Raw genomic sequence first — 16,907 nt, forward strand, 5'->3', positions numbered from 1 at the left:
TCTTTCATGTAAGTTACAAGTTCTCCCCTCATGGCCTATTTCAAACTACCAAGGTGACGTCACCAAACACAGAGTCTGAAAGAGATCGTAGTAGCAGGCCAGCATATGAGATTTTCACACACACACATAGAATAGGAATAAATTACCTCAAAAGCATAGATAATAGTAAAATCCAGTAAATTAATTAGGTGATGAGGTTAGCATATTTATTACCATTGTCTTTAGTATAATTTTTATTGTAAATTTATATAATTTAATTTTTAATGTTGGCTGCGCTTAACGACTGGCTTGCAAAGTCCCTGAAAATTTAATTATTGGGTCTCACAAGCCAGTTCAAGCCACCTCTAACACACCATTGTATGAAAATGGGATCACGCTCTATGTAATCTTCAGGCAGCTGTTTTATCACATATTATGTTATTCTTGTCTTTGGACCTCCCACCCTCTTCTTTGCTCACAGCTCTGTCACAGGATGAGGAGCCCTGAGAACAACTCCCAGAATCCCTTGCCAACAGGATTTCTATTCTATTACCAATGAGAGGTGGATGGGAGGACAAAAGTAGATTTCATCATCCTCAGGCAGTGATGGTGGCAAAAACATGGGCTCTGCAGAAGCAGTAGTGGCTTCCTGAGACTTCCTGACCTGTGAGGGGCACCCTCACCCTTGGGTTTTGCCCCTCCGCCATCCCTTCCAACAAATTTGTAGGGCCTGATTTCCTGTATTCAGCCCTTCCGGTTGGAAATATGTAGAATGGTTTCTGGTTTTCAGATTAGAAGACTGGGATTTATCCATGTTCAGGCATGGAGCCCAGTCCCACCATTTTCATTGTGGTATAATACTCGACTCCAGGATGGTATCACCTAGGACACCCCACAATTAGGCTCCATTTTACACCCTGCTGACCCAGACTTTGATGCATTCAACACAGCCAATATACCCAGATTATACTGTCACAAGCAACAAGACATTGTTCTGGTGTTGACCCAAATGGCTCTCATGCTTACCCATTAGACATGTCATTCCTTGCTCTTATCAGCACCTTCTGCAGGTGATCCAGTGGGCCTTGCCTTCTAGTCCATCAACCTTGACCTAATGTGCTCTCCTGTGTTGAAGGAGGGCCTACTGGTGGTCAAGAGACTGGTTCCTATAGGTCACTACAAGCCCACAGAAGCAGGATGAAAACAAAAATCATATAATAAAAAGGTAGTTCACCTATTCACAGTAAATTAGTGTTAGTTGTAAGTTTATAATAGTGAAACATAACGGGCAACAGTCCACATATGCCCACTAGTCAATCAAACTCAGCCACGACTTCTCTAGAGTGCCCCCTGTGCTCACACAATCTGTTCTGAGATATGCAGGAGAGAAGTTAATTTACTGTTAGGAAGAAAAGGGAAAATATTTCTCGCCTTGTCTGTGGGCCCTATTCACCCTTCAAAACCCAATTCAGACATCTCCTCCATGATGCTTTCTCAAACACTACCAATCTGAAATACCTTGCTCTATGTCCGCTGTGCCTTGTATATAATTCTTTATACCCTTGAGGGATGAGGTAATGTCTTTTCCCCAAAGAAGAGATTTGCTTACCACTTACTGTTAAGAGCATTGGAATCCCCAAGTTCTCTGTTCCTCAGCTGTGAGGCAAACCCCCTGCATGCTTAGTATCTACCTAGGCCCCTTCATGTTGCCCTGTGCGACATAGGGGATAACAAGAACCCATCCCAACATGAAGCTCATTCCACTTGCTGTGCCACGAATAACAAGTCCTTTGTCTCTGACCCAGGAACCTTGAATCTTCTGCCAGCATCCACAAAGCAGGAACAGGCTGATGTACTAGCTTGTAAGTAGAATACAATCCCAGATCCTTCACAGATCCTGGACCGACTCTGTGTCTTTTCATCCTTACAGGCTCCAGAGTCCAACACAGGTCCTGATTAGTATATGTCTGGATTTTAATCAAGTTGAATTGACAAGGGGCGCCTGGGTGGCTCAGTCAGTTAAGCGGCCGACTTCAGCTCAGGTCATGATCTCACGGTTTGTGAGTTTGAGCGCTGCATCAGGCTCTGTGCTGGCAGCTCAGAACCTAAAGCCTGCTTTGGATTCTGTGTCTCCCTCTCTGTCTGCCCCTCCCCCGCTTGTGCACTATCTCTGTCAAAAAATGAATAAACACTAAAAAAAAGTAAAAAAAATTTAAAAAGTTGAATTGACTAGACCAAAGACAAGAACTTTTCTTCTACTGAGTACCATATAGCCCAATGTTTCTCAACCTTGGCACAACTGACATTTGAGGACTGTCAAACTAGGGCTTGATTGACATTCTTCATTGTGGGGGACTGTCCTGTGCATTGCAGGATATTTAGCAACATCCCTAGCCTCTGCCCAGTTGATGCCAGTAAAACCCGCTCTCTAGTTGTGGCAACTGACAATGTCTCCAGACATCGCCAAGTAATTGTTCTTTGGGGAGGCAACATCACTACCCCCAAGAACCACTGGATTAACCTATCCCAAGGATGTGGGTGATGGTTGGAAGAGCAAGCAAAGGGGCCATAATTAAATGATAATTTAGCATAGTCTGAAATTTTAACACATTGGGGAGAAATATAAAATACTGCATCATCTATTATATCTCAGTAAAACTAGGGGGAAAATATTGCACTACCTGCTTTTCACAGCTAACAGTAAACACAACTGTTGTTAACATCTATGGCATAAGTGCCATGCAGAGGCCATCAACTAGATCTCCCCATTTATACCCTCCAGCAATTCTGTGAAATAAGCATTTCATGTTATAGGAATCTGAGGGATGGATTGCATAAGTGGCTCACCCAAGTGGAACAGTTTACACTTAAACACAGAGCTACGAATCTCCAACACTCTTGCTCTTAATTATTAACCAACCTCGTGCTATAATCCCAGAAAGAAAGGGGGAGTCAGTCTGGTGGTTGGAAATCATGAAACGGGAAATCAAAGCCTATCTTAAGAAAAAAAAAAACCAAACTCACATGTCAATACCAGTGTCTTAAGGGTTAAAAATACACAACCCTTTAGATATTTTAAGTGGGCAGATAAGTGCCAAAATCTGTAATAATACGTGCTTTGATTCCTACATAAAACTGTTAAAATACAAGCTCTCGTGTGTTGCTGTCTTTTCTGCATAAAAAAAAAAAAAAAACCACACACACACACACAAAAATGCTAACCAGCCAGTCCAGGAAGGAGAAAAGTGCCAAAACCTATTTTAACAAGGCAAACACCACTCAGAACTTTGGTGGAGTACCTTCTCCATCTGGCGGTAGGTTAAAGAATTGTCCCTGAAACACTTCGAGCCACCCAGGACTCTGAATGAGTCAGACAGTGATGCTCCAAACTGATCAGATTTGTAATTTGGAGACAGCAAAATTACTAATTACCTATGGAATTACAGGGCTGAGTAACTCCTAAAGAAAAATACTATTTTGACTATACTTAAAACTTTCTCTGAGAAGCTAACATTCTCAAGTACCCTACATCCTTACATAGATTTGGTCCATTCCAATGGATTTGGTCCATAAGGATGTATTCCCTATATACTTAACGCTCAGAAATTTTTTTAAATGCACTACAGTGTTTCATCTTGGAGGCAGAGAAAGACAGCAAGAAAGGAAGGGGGAAAGAAAAGGAAGGGAAGAGGGAGGATGTTTTTGCCATATTCCGTGGAGAACCAAAAACCATAATTCTATTAAAAATACCTATGTATATTTGTCAAAGATTTAAAATTATATAAGTGAGCTTCTTGCAGGAATCCTGAAAAACATCACCTAGAAAAACAAATGACGACTTCTCAACTAAAATAATAAGTTTACCTAAAAGTGAAATTAATGTCCACTACTAAGATATACATGAATAACTTATGTTGATAAAAAATCTTTGGGGCACCTGGGTGGCTCAGTCGGTTGAGCATCCAACTTTGGATCAGATCATAATCTCCCGGTTCATGGGTTCAAGCCCTGCGTCAGGCTCTGTGCTGACAGCTCAGAGCCTGGAGCCTGCTTCAGATTTTGTGTCTCCCTCTTTCTATGCCCCTCCCCTGCTCACTCTGTGTATGTGTGTGTCTCTCTCTCAAAAATAAGTAAACATTCAAAAAAAAATTTTTTTTAATCTTTCTCCAGGGTGCCTGGGTGGGTTGGTCAGTTAAGTGTCCAATTCTTGATTTCAGCTCAGGTCATGATCTCACGGTTCATGAAGTTGAGCCCCACGTCGGGCTCTGAGCTGACAGCACAGAATCTTCTTGGGATTCTCTTGCCCTCTCTCTCTGCCCCTCATCCCCTTCTCTCAAAATAAATAAACATTTTAAAAAATATACGTTTCTCCAATTATTTTGTTTCTAATATAATTGCCTCATATCTCCTTTCTTTCTCTTTCTTTTCACGGTACTATTATCTTTCTTTTCATGGTAATATTACAGAACAATCTGTAACACATTTTTATTCATCTAACAAATATTTTATTGAGCACCTACTATGTACCAGGCATGGGGCTATAGCAGCGAACAGCTGTAACAGGAGAAGGGGCAATCCACAGGCTCTCTACTAAGTGTGAGACACCATTTCATTTCATTTTCACAGCTCTGGATGGTGGGTCTCATTATGCCCATTTTACACATGAGGAAACTGGGGCTGAGAGAGGTTGAGTGGTTTACCCAAAGACTCAGAGAATAAGTGGCAGAGGCAAGATTCAAAATCATGTATCTTCTCTAAAGCCCAGCTCTTAAGCCCTGTACCATCCAGCTACACATTTTCTTTCTTTAAAGTTTATTTATTTATTTTGAGAGAGAGAGAGAGAGAGACAGAGAGAGAGAGAGAGACAACACAAGTGGGGGAGGGGCAGAGAGATCGGGATAGAGAGAGAATCCCAAGCAGACTCCGAGCTGCCAGCACAGAGCCTGATGCAGGGCTCGAACTCATGAACCACAGGATCATGACACAAGCCTAAATTGGACGCTTAACAGGCTGAGCCACCAGACGCCCCCCAGCTACAAGTTTTCAAGAGCAAAGCAGACAGCATGCACGGAGAGCTGGTATGTGTGGGGCAAAATGCCTGGCCCTGGGGGGTACAGGGAGACTCGGCCCTGCCTCCTGGAACTGAAGCAGCACCTGCCTGCATGAGGCTTCTGGGACCAAGGACCCACCTGTCCACTCGCCAGCATTTGTTAACAGTAACAAATCTCCCAAACTCAGCTCCAACATTCTAGGGGGAGAAATCATTCTTAAAAATTAAAATTAAAATTAAAGTGAAATTCAACAAAAAGACTAACATGAGGAGGATCATCAACAGGTCCTGTGATTTCCGCATAGAGGGGTGGGAAAGGTTAGGCTGGGGCTGCGGATTTCATGTGGCTTCCCCCCCCCCCCCCCCCCCCCACTGAGTCAATGAGGCAGGCCAATTACTGGAATGTTCAGGTGGCCAAATACACAGACTGAAGTGGAGATCTTCCGTCTGGACCAAGAGTGCATTTTGAAAGGCTTGGCGACACAGAGCATAGAATGAGGAATAAAAAAATTACAAAAGACGCTCACTTGAACAGAAGGAAAGTCAGCACTTCAATATATATCGCTTCTATATATCATAGATTCAGGACCGCATCTAACAAAAACCAGAGCTGACGTCAGAGGAGAAACCCCGTCGCAAACACCACTGCTCAAGCTTATTACTCCTGGCCATTTCTGGCCAATCTTTGTTTCCCACTTCTTGTCTAAAACACACTGTTTGCTTGGCAGAAGGAGGGAGACGTGAGAACCTCCTACAGCAAATGTTGATATAAAGGAAATGTCCCAAGTGACCGGTGGTATTTATCCAGGTATTATTTCTGCCACCTGCATGGAGTTTACCAAGTAGGTTGGGGGGAAGGGGGCCGTGTCCCTCTCTTGTCGTTCAGCTTGAGTTGCCTGGATACCCCTTTTTGGATTCAACAAGGAACAGAAATCTAATTGTCCCTCTCTTCACTTAAACCGTAAGGATCCCAAATTAGGTCATGTCTGTGAACCACATGAATGAACCCTGTACTCTGGAACTCTCTGTGTGGCTTGTGAGACCTGCCCTCCGAAACCAGAGGCAGCAAGCTTTGCAATCAAGATGTTCTGGGGTCTTGTCAAACACGGTCAACATTCAAGAGTTCTTCCCCTTGGCTCCATCTCGGGGCGCCTGGGTGGCTCAGTCGGTTGAGCGTCCAACTTCAGCTCAGGTCATGATCTCATAGCTCGTGAGTTCGAGCCCCGCGTTGGGCTCTGGGCTGATGGCTCAGGGCCTGGAGCCCGCTTCGGATTCTGTGTCTCCCCCTCTCTCTCTGCACCTAACCCACTCGCATTCTGTCTCTGTCTCTCTCAAAAATAAACCTTAAAAAAAAAGAAAACAAGAATTCTTCCCCTTGGCAGGCATCCGTTTTGGCGTTCTCACTCCTACTTACTGATACCAATGAGCGGCTCTCTGAGTTCTGATTCCCTTTCTGCAGCCAAACTGCTGACTTATGTTAAAAACACCCTCAGCTTCGCCTGGGTGGCTCAGTTAGTTAAGTGTCCACTTCAGTTTGGTTAATGATATCATGGCTCGTGAGTTCTAGCCCTGCATGGGGCTCTGCTCTGACAGCATGGAGCCTGCTTGGGATTCTCTCTCTCTCTTCTCTCTCTGCCCCTGTCCCCCTCAACAAATAAATAAACTTAAAAAAAAAAAAAAACACCCTCATAAACTGCCACTTGTGGGCACAATTGTCACTGCCCATTCACTTCAGAACATACTTAGTTTCCATGGACCAGAAAAAGAGAAACAAAGGCGGAAATTTGATGAAAATAAGCCCAGAAAAGGACACAATTATAAATGTATACAGGAGCAAACTTTAAAGCTGTAGCTACTGCAGAATCATAGGCAAATCTTAAAATAAGGTTTCTAACCATTGTGGAAATTGTTAAAGTTTCTTTCATGAAATCAGCTTTTTTTTTCTTTAGGCTATATTTTCATATCATAGCATTATCACAACTGTGATTAATGAATTATCTGCATAATTTCTAATTTAATGTCGATCTCCCTGGTTATTCTGTGACTCCCTCAGGTGAGGACCTGACTGGTTTACATCCCAGCTGCCCTGTGTATTATTAACTGGCCCATAGGAGGGACTCAAAAAAATGTCAACACAAGCTTTGCAATAGCGCTATGATTTCATTATTTCCATGTGCCACCTGTTTCGAAAGCACTATACCTCATTTCCCAGGTTTCTCACCATGCTACAGTTATGCAAGATGTTACAGGGGTGACAGGCGTATGGGACCTCCCTGGATATGTTTTTTTAAATTTTTTTTTCAACGTTTTTAATTTATTTTTGGGACAGAGAGAGACAGAGCATGAACGGGGGAGGGGCAGAGAGAGAGGGAGACACAGAAACAGGCTCCAGGCTCCGAGCCATCAGCCCAGAGCCTGACGCGGGGCTCGAACTCACGGACTGCGAGATCGTGACCTGGCTGAAGTGGGACGCTTAACCGACTGCGCCACCGAGGCGCCCCCCTGGATATGTTTTTTATTTTGCCACTTCCTGTGAATCTTTGATTATTCAAAGTCTTTGATTTCACCTAAACAGTGGAACTTCCATTTGCCCTGACGCCCACACACCACACGATGCTCCTGGCTTGCTGGATCTCACCAGCGTTTTCCGTCTTTCACCAGCTCCACTTCTAACAATCCGACATTCTATATAATACCTAGGAGCTCATCCTTTCCTCCCGTGGACACTTGACACAGCAGATCACTGTGTACTACAGCGACCCTCCTGAGACAGCTAGCCAAAATGCCAACTATGATGGCGATTTTCATACGATTTATCCCTTTCTGTCTTCTCCACACAGACACCACCCAAAGTTGTCACATGGTAGTGATATTCAAGAAGAGCTAGCTGGAATACCAAGGGTCACGGAGAGATGTCATCATGATGAGCCAGTCATCCCCTCAAGATTGTTGGTTGGCAGTAAAATCCAGAACACGCGTGTCCAGGTTCCCAGTCGGTGAACCACACTCCTAAGTACTATGTAGCCACATCTGCGACAGCCTCACACTACACAAAGAATGAGGCCACCACCAAGCTGCCAAGAGCCTCAGAAAACTGTACAAAGTACATTAAAATCAACAGAAAGGCTTCCCATGTCACAATTTTTGATAACTTCTCACCCCTTCCTCCCCAAAAGCCACCACTAGCTAAAGTTTGACACCACAGGCTTGAATCACACAATCAGATTCAAACTCTTAAATAAACCACTGAACGGACATTAACTTCCCTGTAGGCCTGGGAACACAATTCAGCCCTGCTGGGCATAAAGGGAGATTGAGTATGTAGGGGCAGAGCCGAGTCAGGAGAGCAGAGCATTCTCAGAAAGTGGGTTTACCAGCTGCCCACACCAGCCCCGAGCTTGGCCCACTCTCTGTGCTTCTTGGCCCTCCTAGTTGATGTCCTCCTCCAGGGAAAAAAACAAAGGGGGCCCACCTTAACACTGACATTAGTCTCTGTGGGTCAGAAAACAAGAGCTGTTCAGCTTTCCAATACCTTCACCAGCTCAAAGGCTCAAAGCGTTACCTGTCATTGACTCTTGTCGTAAAGACAACAGCAAACAGCAGAAATTCAAGGGCAAACAACTTTGAGAGCCTCTCTAAACAGTGAGGCTTGGCTACCAGGAAAGAGAAAAAGAAATGGAAACTAATCTTCGTTACATCCTGGACAAAAATGGCAGGGAGGGAAAGAGCCAAGAGAAGGAGAGAGAAATGATCATCATTTAAAATGTTTTAATATGGCGGCACGATCAAGACTTACTTTCCCACTGCCAGGCAGTGAGTCTGGAGAGGGCCAAATGACCCATTCTCTCACAGGCTTTTCAGCAGAAAAGTAATACCCATTTGTATAACATTTATAAATCAATAAAGTACTTGCACATGTGGAAACTCAAAGTCTCAGCAACCCTGAGCTATTATACCCACTTTACAGATGAGGAAACTGAGACTCACAGAGACAGAGAGTCAGCCGGAAGTGGCAGAGCCAGGGACACAATGGGACCAGTCAGCTGGTCAGTAGAGACATGAAAGAAGCAGCTGAGGTCCGTGCTGTGCTATTCTTTGAGGAAAAAGAAAACAAGCATGGTCCCAACAGTTTATTTTTGTTTTTACTGCCCTTGCCTTAGGAGACATATCTAGAAAAATGTCGCTTCGGCCAATGTTAGAAAATATTGCCTATGTTCTCTTCTAGGATTTTTGTGGTTTCAGGTCTCACATTTAGGCCTTGAATCCATTTTGAATTTATTTTTGTGTAGGGTGTAAGAAAGTGGTCCAGTTTCATTCTTTTTTTTTTGCACATAGCTGGCTAGTTTTTCCAGCATCACTCATTGAAGAGACTGCCTTTTCTCCATCATATATTCTTCCCCCCTTTGTCAAAGATTAATTGACCATTTAAGCGTGCGTTTATTTCTGGGCTCTCTGTTCTGATCCATTGATCTATGTACCTATCTCTGTGCCACCACCACGTTGTTTTGATCACTACAGCTTTGTAGTATATCTTGAAATCTGGGATTGTGTTACTTCCGGCTTTGTACTTCATTCTCAAGGTCATTTCGGCTATTTGGGGTTTCTCATGGTACATACAGATTTTAGTATTATTTGTTCTAAGTTCTGTGAGACGTGCTGTTGGCATTTTGGTAGAGATTGCACTGAATCTGTAGACTGCGTTGGATAGTATGGACATTTTAATAATATTCATTCTTCCAATCCATGATCATGGAAGATCTTTCCATTTGTGTCGTCTTCAATTCCTTTTATCAAAGTTTCACAGCTTTCAGAGTACAGGTCTTTCAGCTCCTTGGTTAAGTTTGTTCCTAGGTATTTTATTCTTTTTGATGTAATTATAAATGGAATTATTTTTTAATTTCTTTCTGCTACTTCATTATTAGTGTATAGAAAAGCTACCAATTGCTGGGTATTAATTTTGTTGTACAGCAAAGGAAACCACCAACAAAGCAAAAAGGCCACCTACTGAATGGGAGAAGATATTTGCAAATGATTTATCCAATAAGGGGTTAATATCCAAAATATATGAAAAGCGTATACAAATCAACACCAAAAAAACAAGCAAACAATCTGATTGAAAAATGGGCAGAGAAACTGAATAGACATTTTTCCAACAAAGACATCCAGATGGCCAACAGACACATAAAAGGATGCTCAACATCACTAATCATCAAGGCAATGCAAATCAAAACCACAATGAGATACCACTTTATACCTATCAGAATGGCTAAAATCCAAAAGACAAGAAATAACAAGTGTTGGTCAGGATATGAAGAAAAAGGAATCCTGGTACACTGTGGGTGGCAATGTAAACTGTGGGGACCACTGTGCACCCATTGTGGAAAACAGTTTGAAGGTTCCTCAAAATATTAAAAATGGAAATATCATATGATTCCATAATCCACTACTAGGTTTTTACCCAAAGAAAGCAAAATATATATCTATATAGATATAGATATAGATACCATATATAATATATAATATTCCATTGTGTATGTATATACCATACATGTATATCCAATATATATATGTGTGTATGTGTGTGTGTGTGTGTATATATATATATACACAATGTATACAATGGAATATTACTCAGCCATAAAAAAGGATGAGATCTTGTCATTTGTGACAACACGGATGGCCCTACAGGGTATTACACTAAATAAAACAAGTCAGACTGAGATAGTCAAAAAGCATATGGTTTCATTCATATATGAAATCTAAAAAAAAAAAATGAATAAACAGACAAAAAGCAGAATCAGACCTACAAATACAGAGAACAAGCTGATGGTTGCCAGAGGGAAAGGGTGTGGGGCGAATGGGCAAAGGGGAGTGGCACGTTCAAGCTTCCCATTATGGAACGGATAAGTCACAGGGATAAAAGGCACAGCACAGGGAATACAGTCAGTGGTGTTGTAATGACCTGTATGTTAACAGATGGCAGCTACACTTGTGAACACAGCATAACGTATAGACTTGCTGAATCACTACGTTATACACTTGAAACTAACACAACATTGGGTGTCAAGGATACTCAAATAAAAAAGCAAGCAAGCAAGCATAGTCCCCGGATGGGGGTGAAGGGGGCTGGGGGATTCCTCTCCATCTTTGCAGTGGATCTAGGAAGCAACACTTCAGGGAGTTACTTTTATTCTTACTCTGACAATTCAAAGAGAACAGTGCCTAAGCTGATAAATTCTCATTTCAAAGGTGATTCATAGACTATTATCTCCAAAAAGAAATCCACCCAGAAACTTGAGATGAGAGAGTTAGGAACAAAGGGCTCCAGCTGTTACTTGAATCTGTCGGTGCCTCAAACGGGACAGCAGCTTAAACCAAAATATCAAAGGACTTTTTAAGGCCAGCAGCTCACCTTGAAGTGACTCCGGAATACGACCCCAGCCGCAGATGGAGACACTGGATCTCAAAGGCCAGGCCCACAGTGGCAGCAAGAGGTCAAGTCCACGATTCAAACCCAAGACTGTTTTCTGACTTTGCCACAAGGAAGGGCAAGCGAGGCACACCCTCTAGTGCAGGAAAGCAGCGGGCTCTCCACCCGTGCATTTTGAGGACAGGTAAGCTCTCACCTGATCTCGGAAGGTGGCCTGAGGGGGGAAGAGAAGTAAGTCGGTGGTGAATGTTGCCGCAGCGGAAGGAGCAGAAGGAACGGGTTGGGTCGGACCAGGGCTCTGCCCTCCGAGAGCGCCCTCTCCTGTCGCCACTGGGAATAAAAGTGCTTGGCCTCGCTGGGAGCGAATCCAACCCTGGCCAGTGCCCTGGGAACATACAAAGATAAATAAATCCCGAGGCTGGAGAGAAGGGACTGGGGCAAGATCCACCCCACCAGCCAGGTCCCAGGGAGACCCCACCAAGCTTCCACCACCCAACTGCTCCCCACTGCTCTGGGGGAGAGAAACAAACACCTGTCTTGTTCAAGGAACGCAAAACACACACAACAGGCTTGGGACGAGAGACAACACTCCCCTTGATGACATTTTGGATGATATTTCTTCCATTTCAAAATGCACCAGGAATTTGCTCTAACTCAATGCTCTGTGAGATAACTTAGGCTCCCTCAGTTTTCCCAGCTTACTTCTTCAGGAGGTTAATTCCAGATTTCTCTTTCCACCCTGAACGTTGTAAGGAGTTAGGCCCATTTTGTTGGCCTTTCCTTTTTTTTTTTTTTTTTTTAGTTGTGGTAAAATATACATAACATAAAATCTGCCCTCTTAACCATTTTTAAGTGCACAGGCCAGTGGCATTCGGTACCTTCACATGAGCCATCATGTTCCTCATCTCCAGACTTCTTCATCTTCCCAAACTGAAACTCTGTCCCCGTTAAACACAAAGTCCCCCGTCCCCCTTCCCTAGCCCCCACATCCACCACTCTACTCTCCGTCTCTATGTGCTTGACTACTCTGGGGACAGCATATACAAGGAATCCTACAGTGTTTGTCCTTTCGGGTCTGGCTTGTGTCACTGAAAGGTGACCTCATAGTTCACCCATGTTGTAGCATTGTGTCAGGATTTCCTTCCTGCATTTTTAAGGCTCAATAATGTTCCATTGTATGGATCTATCACATTTTGTTTACCCATCAGCCATCAATGGACACTTGGGCTGCTTCGACCTTTTGACTCTGAATGACGCACCTATTATCCGAGAAAACTCTGCTTTTATTATTGTGATGTCACTGCCCAAGCCCATCTGAAGCTCAGTCTCGTGGTTTCGAAAACCCCCCTCGCGTTCAGTGCCCCCCCCACGTGATACCCAGCCCCCACCACAAAGCCCAAAGCAATCAGAAAACAAAACTCCACCCTCACACAGTCCAACCGTCACACACACCCCATCCCCCACCCACCCCAACCCTCACCCACCCCAACTCTGACACACCCCAACCCTCACACAACCCAAACCTCACAGACACAGCAACTTGACACACCCCAACTCTCTCACAAACCCCTTCACACATACACCCAGTCCCCACACAGCCCAGACACCCCCCCCCCCCCCCCCCCCGTCTCTAGGGACTTTATGGGCTGGCCTCCAGCCTACACACAAGAACCACAGGGACTTCCCAGCCTTGGGGCATCATTCAGGGAGCCCCAGCATTTCCATTTCTGTCTCCCTCCCTCTCTTAATGGGACCGCATAGTTTTGAAAACAAAATGCCTCCTGCCTCTGCCACCTCTGCCACGTGAGCGAGGGCACCTCCAGGTCTCCTGGACAGAAAGCCCTGCTCTCACCTTGGACACTGGAAGCAGGGGGAAAAAGAATTCCTGTAAACTATCCTGAGTTATAAAGGTTTTTGCATACTAACCCCAGCCTCTTCAGACCTATTTTTATCACATTATGTTCACTTGTCATCCAAAAGGAGGACTCAAGTAGAAAAACGCATTTTAAATATCCTAAGGTTTTCCAGCTGTCCTTGGGCCATACGTGGTACAGAAAGCCTATGGAGAGAGCTGTTAAGGAAGGAGATGGATCTAGATTCTGTTCTATGGATTAGGCAGAAACAGGCTGTGCCAGTCTCATTCACCAGCTGTTTCCCCGGTAAAGACTACAGGTATGTAGTTGGTGCCCAATCAGTGACTATTGAATGAGTAAGTGAAGAGATGTTTAAAGTCAATGGAAGGTGAAGGGAGAGAATGGGTGCCCCCTTGAGTGTCCATCTTCACCTTGAATCAGCCAGGGTAAAAGTGCTGCTTAGCAGTGGGAGCTTTGGGGAAAACCTAGAGTTGAGTCCAAGGGCTATTTAGTATTCGCTCACCATAAGAGGTTGGGCCAAGGTGAAATTCACAGGCAGGAAACTCTGGGTGCACCTGCCCGGCTCATGGACCTTACGAAGCATTCCCCTAAGCTGTGTCTGCATGAGACGCAAGAACAAGAGTAATGAGACTCGCACAGATGCTCCTGAGCCCAGAAGGGCAGTCTAGTCTTTCTGGATCGTCTTGACAACGGGAAGTTGCTGCAAATTTCAACCTGCTTGCTTTCTGGCTTCTGAGCTCCAGCCCTCTAGGGAGGTGGATTCACCACTCACTGCACCAGTAGGTAACCCACCCTGTACCTCCAACCTCAGGCAGTTCAAGCATCAGTTGGTCAAAGTAGGGAGAAGGATGCTTTCCCACACCTTTTCAGGAAGATTGGGGGAAAAGGTTTTTCTGCTAACAACATATGCATATTGGCTGACTTTACCAAGCCTGTGGTTAGTTACAGCCACAGATTTGGGCAAGATTTGGACACAAAACAAAATGACCCAGCTGCTAAAACCAGGGCTGCTTCTCAACAGGGCACTAAGGAAGTAAATCGAGTACCAATCAAGTTGCTGATAAAGAAACCTGATCAGAAACAGCAGAAAAGATGCTCTCCTCTGTCTCTGTTAGATGGGCCCTTTTCTGCAACCAGTCTGTGTTTTTGTCATGAACCAGTGCATTCAGCTGTATCTCAGAAGACCCCCACTCTGGGCAGCAGTATGCTTGAACTTGAAACAGGAAAACTGGAACCCATCCTAGCAGGAACCAAGAGGTAACCTACAAGGAACAACACAAAGCTGTTGACCCACCTCTTGTAGAAAGCATTGTTCCCGGTTTATTTAAAACACTAGGGCCACTGCAGAAATAATTACGCGTACTAACCATACTCCTCCTCACTTCAAGTGACCTCTTCACAGCAACCGAGACCCAGGAAAAGTCTGTCATTAAGGTTCATAAAGAAAAGATAGGTGTATCAACATTGAGGTTTTGTGGTGAGCTGAGAAGAAGCCTCCCTAGAGTCTGCTGGTTCTATCTCACCAAGCTATTTTCTCCCAACATGGCTGTGGTCTGGTCTTCAAACAAGCTGAAAGATAAGCAAATACCCTTCCTCTCAGCTTACATTTGACTGCCTTCAGCATCCAGTGTGTTTCATGAATGACAACAATATAGTAGAAAGCCACAATTCACCCACACTCAACCACAGAACTCCCATCTAGAATAAACCAGAATTGGGGCAGAGGAACCCATCCAAAAACAAAATCAAATTTGATTGAAAGGTGATACAACCAGCCTCTTTCAGCCACTGATCATTCTGAAGTGGGAAATATAAGAGGGAAATCACATGACTAACTCAAACCACTATAAAGTCACAAACCATGTCTTAGAATCAGAAACAAAAACTTGAGAATGGATTGCTAGAGAAAATCTACACTGTCCAACTCAGAACCACTAATGACATGCAGCTGTTTAAATTTAATTTTCAATTAATTAAAATGAAATAAAATTTACAATTCAGCTCCTTACTCTTGCTAACCACACATTTCAAGGGCTCAACGGCCACATATGGTTAGTGACCACCATATTGAGCAGCATGGATATGGAATATTTCTATCATAGCAGAATGTTCTTTTAGACAGCACAGGACTACACACTAAGAAAGGAAAAAAGAAAGGGAATTTAAAAAGCAAGAAAAGAGTTCTCCTCAAAAAAAAAAAAAAAAAACCAAAAAGCAAAAAAAACAGAAACCTAAGTATCCACCGTGTACCTATCTTGTGCTTCCTGAAGGCATATTCAAACATAATGAACACATAGACGATATGAGACTTTAGGGCTACATAGACCAACGATGTTCCATAAAAGCTAGAAATGGTATATGTGCCATGGGTATTTTTGTAATTGTCATCAATAAGCTGAGAGCAACCCTTTCAACAAAATGTTAGTTGGTGGCCTCATGCTCATTTGGTTGATCTATTCTTCTGATCTAGTGGAACAAGTTTAGATCCTCCTGAAAAGGAACAGGAAAATATCCTACTTCCCACTTCTAGAACACATATATTTACTAGCCCTCTTCTTTCCATAAATGTGCATCATAGATTAGAGTTTTTGCTTTTGTTTTTGTTTTCAGGAATTTTCTTAGCAGAAGCCTCTGCCCCACGACCACCTTGAACGCCAGCTTTGGGGCAGTAGAGAATGTCATAGCCAAGGTTCCTTGCACAACAAGCAACAGAAACCAATCTGTCCTACCTTAATTAGAAAAGGAAAATTGTCAGATGGATTCCAGAATACTTCATGAAGCCTAAGGATAATGAGGCTTCATGAGACACTTCAAGACCTGACAATCCACCGTCTCTGTCTCAAATTTCTGCTTCCCTTTGTCCAACTATGTAATTTCTTGCTCTCTTCAGAACTTCATTCTCTGCTTCTGTTCTCACAGAGTAGAAAAGGGCCACCCCTCAGCTCTAAGGAGCATATGTGGCCACCTCATGACTCTTGAATTTCACATGTCCCTTGGTACTTAGAATTTCAGAGACCCAATTCCAAGAGCCCAGGAGAACTGATTAGCTCAGCTTATCTCTCAGTAGTCCAAACAATCATGGAGGGAGAGTGGAACCATCTAGAGTAAACATGTCAGCAGCAGCTACTGAGGTACAGAAGAGTGGGAAGCAGAGAATTCTCAGGGAGGGTGCTCTGAGCAGTGATACCAAGGATGTAAATGGGAAAAAATGTGAGTTTAAGAAACTAAAGGGCCATCTAATGGATACATTCCAATAACCCAAAATATTATAATACAGGATGTCTATAAAATCTGGAAACATAGCTAATATTATTTTTATTTGTAACAGATTAAATATGTCTTTGAAAACAAGTATATTCATTCACTTGTGTTTCCCAGACATTATGGACATAGTTACAACATATGCTTCTTCATTGCTACATTGCTCAAAGAAAGCAAAGATTTTATAAAGAGATTAAAGTGTTAGCAAATTATTTCCAATATACTTGAAAAGCTGAGATGATTTTTATTCTTAAATTTCTGAATATACATGCTTGCTTTGGAAAGGAAGTATAGTCATATTTTATAGTTTAAT

General features: G+C 43.4%; 1 protein-coding gene across 2 annotated transcripts in view; it reads right to left on the reverse strand.

The window, feature by feature from the left end:
* Nucleotides 1–11,705: 11,705 nt before the first annotated feature.
* Nucleotides 11,706–16,907, reverse strand: part of SETD4 (SET domain containing 4) — a 71,366-nt gene continuing 66,164 nt past the window's right edge. The window contains exon 16 of one of the 2 annotated variants that reach the window (XR_007155755.1): nt 11,706–11,844. The gene's annotated coding sequence lies outside the window, so the exon portion shown is untranslated. The remainder of the gene's footprint in view (nt 11,845–16,907) is intronic. The other variant, XR_007155756.1, reaches the window with a different exon arrangement.

The sequence above is a fragment of the Prionailurus viverrinus genome, chromosome C2 (genome assembly GCF_022837055.1).
Source record: "Prionailurus viverrinus isolate Anna chromosome C2, UM_Priviv_1.0, whole genome shotgun sequence".
Lineage (NCBI taxonomy): Eukaryota > Metazoa > Chordata > Mammalia > Carnivora > Felidae > Prionailurus > Prionailurus viverrinus.